General features: G+C 38.5%; 1 pseudogene; it reads left to right on the top strand.

Moving 5' to 3' along the window:
* Positions 1-2,083: 2,083 nt before the first annotated feature.
* Positions 2,084-2,914, top strand: LOC101286217 (inactive polypeptide N-acetylgalactosaminyltransferase-like protein 5; annotated as a pseudogene).
* Positions 2,915-6,754: the final 3,840 nt, after the last annotated feature.

The raw sequence follows: 6,754 nt of genomic DNA, 5'->3' as shown, positions 1-6,754 counted from the left end.
CGTTCTCAATGGTGAAAGATTGAAACCATTTCCTCTAAGATCATTGAGGTTTTAATTCATATTGCCCTTATTACTCAAGAAATCTCTTGCATTCCTATACACTAATGATGAAAAACTGAAAGTGAAATTAAGGAAACACTCTCATTTACCATTGCAAAAAAGAATAAAATACCTAGGAATAAACCTACCTAAGGGGACAAAAGACCTGTATGCAGAAAACTATAAGATACTGATGAAGGAAATTAAAGATGATACAAACAGATGGAGAGATATACCATGTTCTTGGATTGGAAGAATCAACATTGTGAAAATGACTATACTACCCTGAACAATCTATAGATTCAGTGCAATCCCTACCAAACTACCAATGGCATTTTTCACAGAACAAGAACAAAATTTTCACAATTTTTATGGAAACACAGAAGACCCCGAATAGCCAAAGCAATCCTGAGAACGAAAAACAGAGCTGGAGGAATCGGGTTCCCTTACTTCAGACTATACTACAAAGCTACAGTAATCAAGACAGTATGGTACTGGCACAAAAACAGAAATATAGATCAATGGAACAGGATAAAAAGCCCAGAGATAGGCCCACACACATATGGTCACATTATTTTTGATAAAGGAGGCAAGAATATATAATGGAGAAAAGACAGCCTGTTCAATAAGTGGTGCTGGGAAAACGGGACAGCTACATGTAAAAGAATGAAATTAGAACACTCCCTAACACCATACACGAAAATAAACTCAAAATGTATTAAAGACCTAATTGTAAGGCCAGACATTATAAAACTCTTAGAGGAAAACATAGGCCGAACACTCTTTGACATAAATCACAGCAAGATCCTTTTTGATCCACCTCCTAGAGAAATGGAAATAAAAACAAAAAAAAAACAAAACAAATGGGACCTAATGAAACTTAAAAGCTTTTGCACAGCAAAGGAAACCATAAACAAGACAAAAAGACAACCCTCAGAATGGGAGAAAATATTTGCAAATGAAGCAACAGACAAAGGATTAATCTCCAAAATTTACAAGCATCTCATGCAGCTGAATATCAAAAAAAACAAACAACCCAATCCAAAAATGGGCAGAAGACCTAAACAGACATTTCTCCAAAGAAGATATACAGACTGCCAACAAACACATGAAAGAATGCGCAACATCATTAATCACTAGAGAAATGAAAAACAAAACTACAATGCGGTATCACCTCACACCAGTCAGAATGGCCATCATCAAAAAATCTACAAACAACAAATGCTGGAGAGGGTGTGGAGAAAAGGGAACCCTCTTGCACTGTTGGTGGGAATGTAAAGTGATACAGCCACTATGGAGAACAGTATGGAGGTTCCTTAAAAAACTAAAAATAAAACTTCCATACGACCCAGCAATCCCAATACTGGGCATGTACCCAGAGGAAACCATAATTCAAAAAGAGTTATGTACCAGAATATTCACTGCAGCTCTATTTACAATAGCCAGGACATGGAAGCAACCTAACTGTCCACTGACAGATGAATGGATAAAGAAGATGTGGCACATATATACAATGGAATATTACTCAGCCATAAAAAAACCGAAATTGAGTTATTTGTAGTGAGGTGGATGGACCTAGAGTCTGTCATACAGAGTGCCGTAAGTCAGAAAGAGAAAAAGAAGTACCGTATGCTGACACATATATATGGAATCTAAAAGGAAAAAAAAATAGGCATGAAGAACCTAGGGGCAGGATGGGAATAAAGACGCAGACCTACTAGAGAATGGACCTGAGGATATGGGGAGGGGGAAGGGTGAGCTGGGACAAAGTGAGAGAGTGGTATGTACATATATACACTACCAACTGTACAACAGATAGCTAGTGGGAAGCAGCCGCATAGCACAAGATCAGCTCTGTGCTTTGTGTCCACCTGGAGGGGTGGGATAGGGAGGGTGGGAGGGAGACGCGAGAGGGAGTAGACATGGGGATATATATATATATATATATATATATGTATAGCTGATTCACTTTGTTATAAAGCAGAAACTAACACACCATTGTAAAGCAATTATACTCCAATAAAGATGCTTGAAAAAAAAAAAAAAGGAGTGCCCATCCAACCTACCTAGTGCCAGGATTGTCATTTGTTTCCACAATGAAGAATTTAATGTCTTGTTTCGGACAGTGTCCAGTGTCATGACTCTCACTCCACAGCATATCCTTGAAGAAATTATTTTGGTAGATGACATGAGGGAATTTGATGATTTGAAAGAGAAACTAGACTACCATGTGGAAAATTTTCGGGGAAAGATTAAATTAATAAGAAACAAAAAGAGAGCGGGACTGATTCGAGCAAGGCTGACTGGAGCATCGCGTGCTTCAGGGGACGTTCTGATGCTCCTGGATAGCCACTGCAAAGTGACTAAAGTATGGCTGGAGCCCGTGCTGAATGCCATTGCTAAGGACCCCCAAATGGGGGTGTGTCCTCTGATAGATGCCAGTGATTATGTGACCCTGGAATAGCAGTCCTCTCCTGTTGTCAGGGGAGCTTTCAACTGGTATCTGCAATTTAAACGGGATCGTGATTTCTCTTATGAGATGGATGGACCAGAAGGACCCACTAGACCTATCTGGTCACCTGCAATGACTGGAGGAAGTTGTGCTATAAATAGGCATTATTTTAATGCAATCGGAAAGTACAAGGGCATAAATCTCTGGGGAGGAGAAAATTTGGAACTTTCACTAAGGACCTGGATGTATGGAGGCCAACTCTTTATACTCCCCTGCTCTCGAGTAGGACATATTGATAAGCAACACTTTGCAAACCACACTGGAATTGTAAAAGCCTTGGTATATAACAGTCTCAGACTGGTGCACATTTGGCTAGATGAATACAAGGTGAAGGATACGTCCCTGGTTTGGATAGGTGACTGAGAGTACAGAGAAGAAGCCTTCTGCTGCTTTCCAGATACCAATTTTTGTACTTTTCCTTAAATTAGGGCAACCTTCAGCTGTTCACCCACCCATTTTCAGACCCTATTCTCAATTTGTTCATTCTAAGCTGCTACACTTGCACCTTACTCTTTTTTTAATCTCTAGGGAAACTCAGGTTTCTCAGAAGTAAATCAATCAACACAAGAAGTCTTCTTTTCCCCCCTAGATCTACCTTCCTCCCACAAAGATTGCCTGTATGTGGCAAACACCTCTCTCTGCCCCCATTCCCATGGGCAAATTTTTGGATTCTCTTCCTCCACTACCGGGCTTCCAAGTGATGTGACTGCAGCTGTTCTGGGGACCACACAAGATCCTCTGCTACCTTTTTTCTCTAACTGTCAAAGATTTTTACATCAAAGCCAGGCCCCTTCATTTGTGCATCTCCCCATGGTTTAAGCCCCTTGCCGGGACCTTTAGAATGCACATAGAGAGAACATATAGATGCAGCTTCATTTTAATTTGAAAGTTCAAACAAATAGGGACAGTAACAACAAGACCTCATTTCACATACATGGGTAGAAGTATGTAAGAATCTCTCTGTGATATTATATGTCCTGTTCTTGATCTAATATTTCTTTATTATTTTAAATTATAAAAGTAATAATACTGAATTTCTTGAGTAATCAGGGCAATATGAATTAAAACCTCAATGAGATATTTCTACATAGCCACCTAGATTGGCAAAACACTTTCAAAGTCTGATAGGACCATGTGTTGGCAAGCACAGGAAGTCTCAGACACTGTGGGTGGGAGTGTTAATTGTTACAAACTCACTTTGGAAAACAGCTTGGCAATATCAAGTAATAAAAAGACATGAATATCCCATGAAAAAATAAATAAATAAATAAAAATACAACCTCTTTTAATGAGGCCCAAACTCTCAACTGTTACAACTTACTTCAGCTAAAATCTGTACTATTTTTAAAAATTTAAGGGCCCTCTTTTATCTTCTAGCATGAAACATTTTCCAGCTTTAAAATCCCTTTTTTGCACTCAGGTTTAAAGTGACTTCTGATTTCTAATCTCTTGCCACTTAACGAGGGCTGAAATCTCCAGGCATATCTACTGAAACTTAATCAAGATTTTGCAGAACTAAAGATTGCGTTAATAAAGTTTATTTCCTAGTCCAATGGCACAGTTTACTATGTAGGTCAAAATTATGCAAGTTTATCTCATATGCTTTCCTGTACCTGTCTCAAGAAGTGAAGTTTCCAATATTACTATCCCATACACCAGTAATCCTAGAGATTGACACTGCTGATCCTGCAGACAAGTGTTTCATCCTAAACCTACTATGTGATAGTCATTGAGCTTTGGGGAGATACAAAGAAACCAGAATTGACACTTGCCCTCAAGCAGGTAGATGCAGGCGTCTAGGCAAGACAAGTCATGGAACAGAAGGTAGAAAGAGGTATGACTTAAAAGCAGTAGCAATAAAGTATGATAGCATACAATTAACTCAAAAAAACAGTGCAAACACACACACACACACACACACACACACACACACACACACTTCTTCCTCCTTGGCAAAGCCTTGTTCACATAATTGTATTTTACATGGATGAACGTCCAAGGGATGGGACCCATCTCCAACTTCAGGTGGTAATATGCTGTTCAGTGGTGTTATTTTCCTTACAAGAGTTTGATTAGGTATGGACATTGGACTCCATTCTGGCTAGAAACTTGGGAAGCTTCAATTTCTATTTTCCAGATAAATGCACCTGAATGCACATGATTTTCTGGGTACTGTTTAGTCTCTATATGATGCTTGGAGATTCTATAGTCTTCTTGAAATCTGAGGAGATAACATCCCCACACTGGGCTTTTCCAAGTGGAAACATGGAAAGAATCTAGATCCTTCAAGATGCTGAGCTTCTGAACGGCCAACCCTGGAACCATCCTGACTCTAAACTTCATATAAAGAGTTAGATATTAGATTCACTGTTTGAGCAACTTCAAACTGGGCTTCTGTTTCTCATAGCCAAGAATATCTTAACTGATACAAAAGTTATTGTTACTCAGAGAAATAATGTCAAGTGTCCAAATGGCTTCATAATTGCAGTAATATTCAAACTGAGTTAGATGTAGATATTATTAGATAAGAGGGGGATGGAAAAGAGAGATATCTCTTTTTCAAACGGCATGTAAATTGTGGCCAATGACTGATACAGATATGGATATATTCAAGCAAAAATACAGGAGTAACACTCTTAATTATAGGATTTACATATATACATATACACATATATATACATACATACAGAGACAAAGCGACAGAGAGATATACAGAGGGGGAGAGAGAGAGAGAGAGAGAGAGAGAGAGAGAGTGGGAGAGAGAGAAAACAAAGGTGAGAAAACAAAGGTACAAATATGGAAAACTTTCACAGATTTACAGAGAAGTCACCCCATCTACATATTCAACTTCTAGAAAGATGGTGTCATATTTTGACTTTATTTGTTTACGGGGATCTTTTTACTTTCACTCTATCAAATTTGTCACTAAGTATGGCCAACATCCTGTATCAAGATCCCGAGTCAAAGTGATGACATTTGGAATTACACCATGATACTAATTTCTGTGATATTACCCTTGTATCTAATATCTATCTTTAAATGTGGCTAACTTTTAATATTCTTTAATAGATTTAATGGCAGCAATGTTTGTCCCCCTCTTCAACAAGGAAATTCAACTTTGACCTCAGTTGGGTCTGCTGAAAGTGTTTTATATCACTGCCTGAGATCAAAAGAGCCATCTCAAATATTGCATCCTTTCAAGATTAGATGCTCAGATCAAGTTCTCAGTTTACCTGCACTGACTTGAATCTTGGCATTGGTCTTGACCTCATCTTCCCCTCTGCCTCTCTCCTCATGGCTGTTGCCTTCTGAAATAGATTTTCATTCTGAACATACTTTTCACGTCATTTCACATCTTACCTGGAGAGAGGCTGAAATATATTTGGCGCTCTTTCGAATAAGAAAAAGAGGAATAAAGCCAATTTGTTACTTTAAAATCTTTTAATAATTCTATTAAAGGCTTTCTATCAAATAGTGTTGTTTACTCACATGTCAAATCTTCCTGAAGTTTTAAGAGGCAATACTTTAAAATATTAAAATACACTCTCTATCTCACTTAAATGAACAAGAAAAGGCAGAATGATTCCATTATACTGCAGAATTTGTGTACTTTACCAGTTTATAAGAAAACTGCTCCAACCTAAGACGTTCCCCTGTCCCCCCCAATATATAACATAGGGCAGAATCACAAAAGGCAGTGATGAAATCAGACAACAGAACTTAGCAACCCTAACTCTGAGTCAACACTGTTTCACCAAAACAACAAAATCTCAAGAGAATTTAAGAGAGCAGCAGCAAAAATCTCCAACTGAATATATAAAATCACCAACCACGTTCGCTGTGAAAAAGAACGAGTACCCAGGAGGCCTCTGACCTTCTGTTTCAGAATTATGTCTTGTTTCTATACACTCATTTTCAATTTTCTAGGGAAAGATGCATAGCTTTTACTAAAACCTCAATGAATCTGTGGCCTTTAAAAGATTCAGAACTATTCCTAAGTGTCCCTGAAAGAATATCAATTTGAACTTCAACTCCTCAAGTTTAAGGGGGAGGTTTGCCTGATTTTCAAAAAAGACATGCAAGTGTAGGGCAGAAGTGGTGCTCTGTTTCATTCTGTGTCACCAGCGTAGGTTCAATTGCAGCATGAGAAGGCGCTTCAAACACTTGTCCACGGACTAGCCCGCGCAGGCTACCGTCTGCTTC

The sequence above is a fragment of the Orcinus orca genome, chromosome 6 (assembly GCF_937001465.1).
Source record: "Orcinus orca chromosome 6, mOrcOrc1.1, whole genome shotgun sequence".
In the NCBI taxonomy this organism is placed as follows: Eukaryota; Metazoa; Chordata; class Mammalia; order Artiodactyla; family Delphinidae; genus Orcinus; species Orcinus orca.
This window is presented reverse-complemented; position numbering and strand designations above follow the sequence as displayed.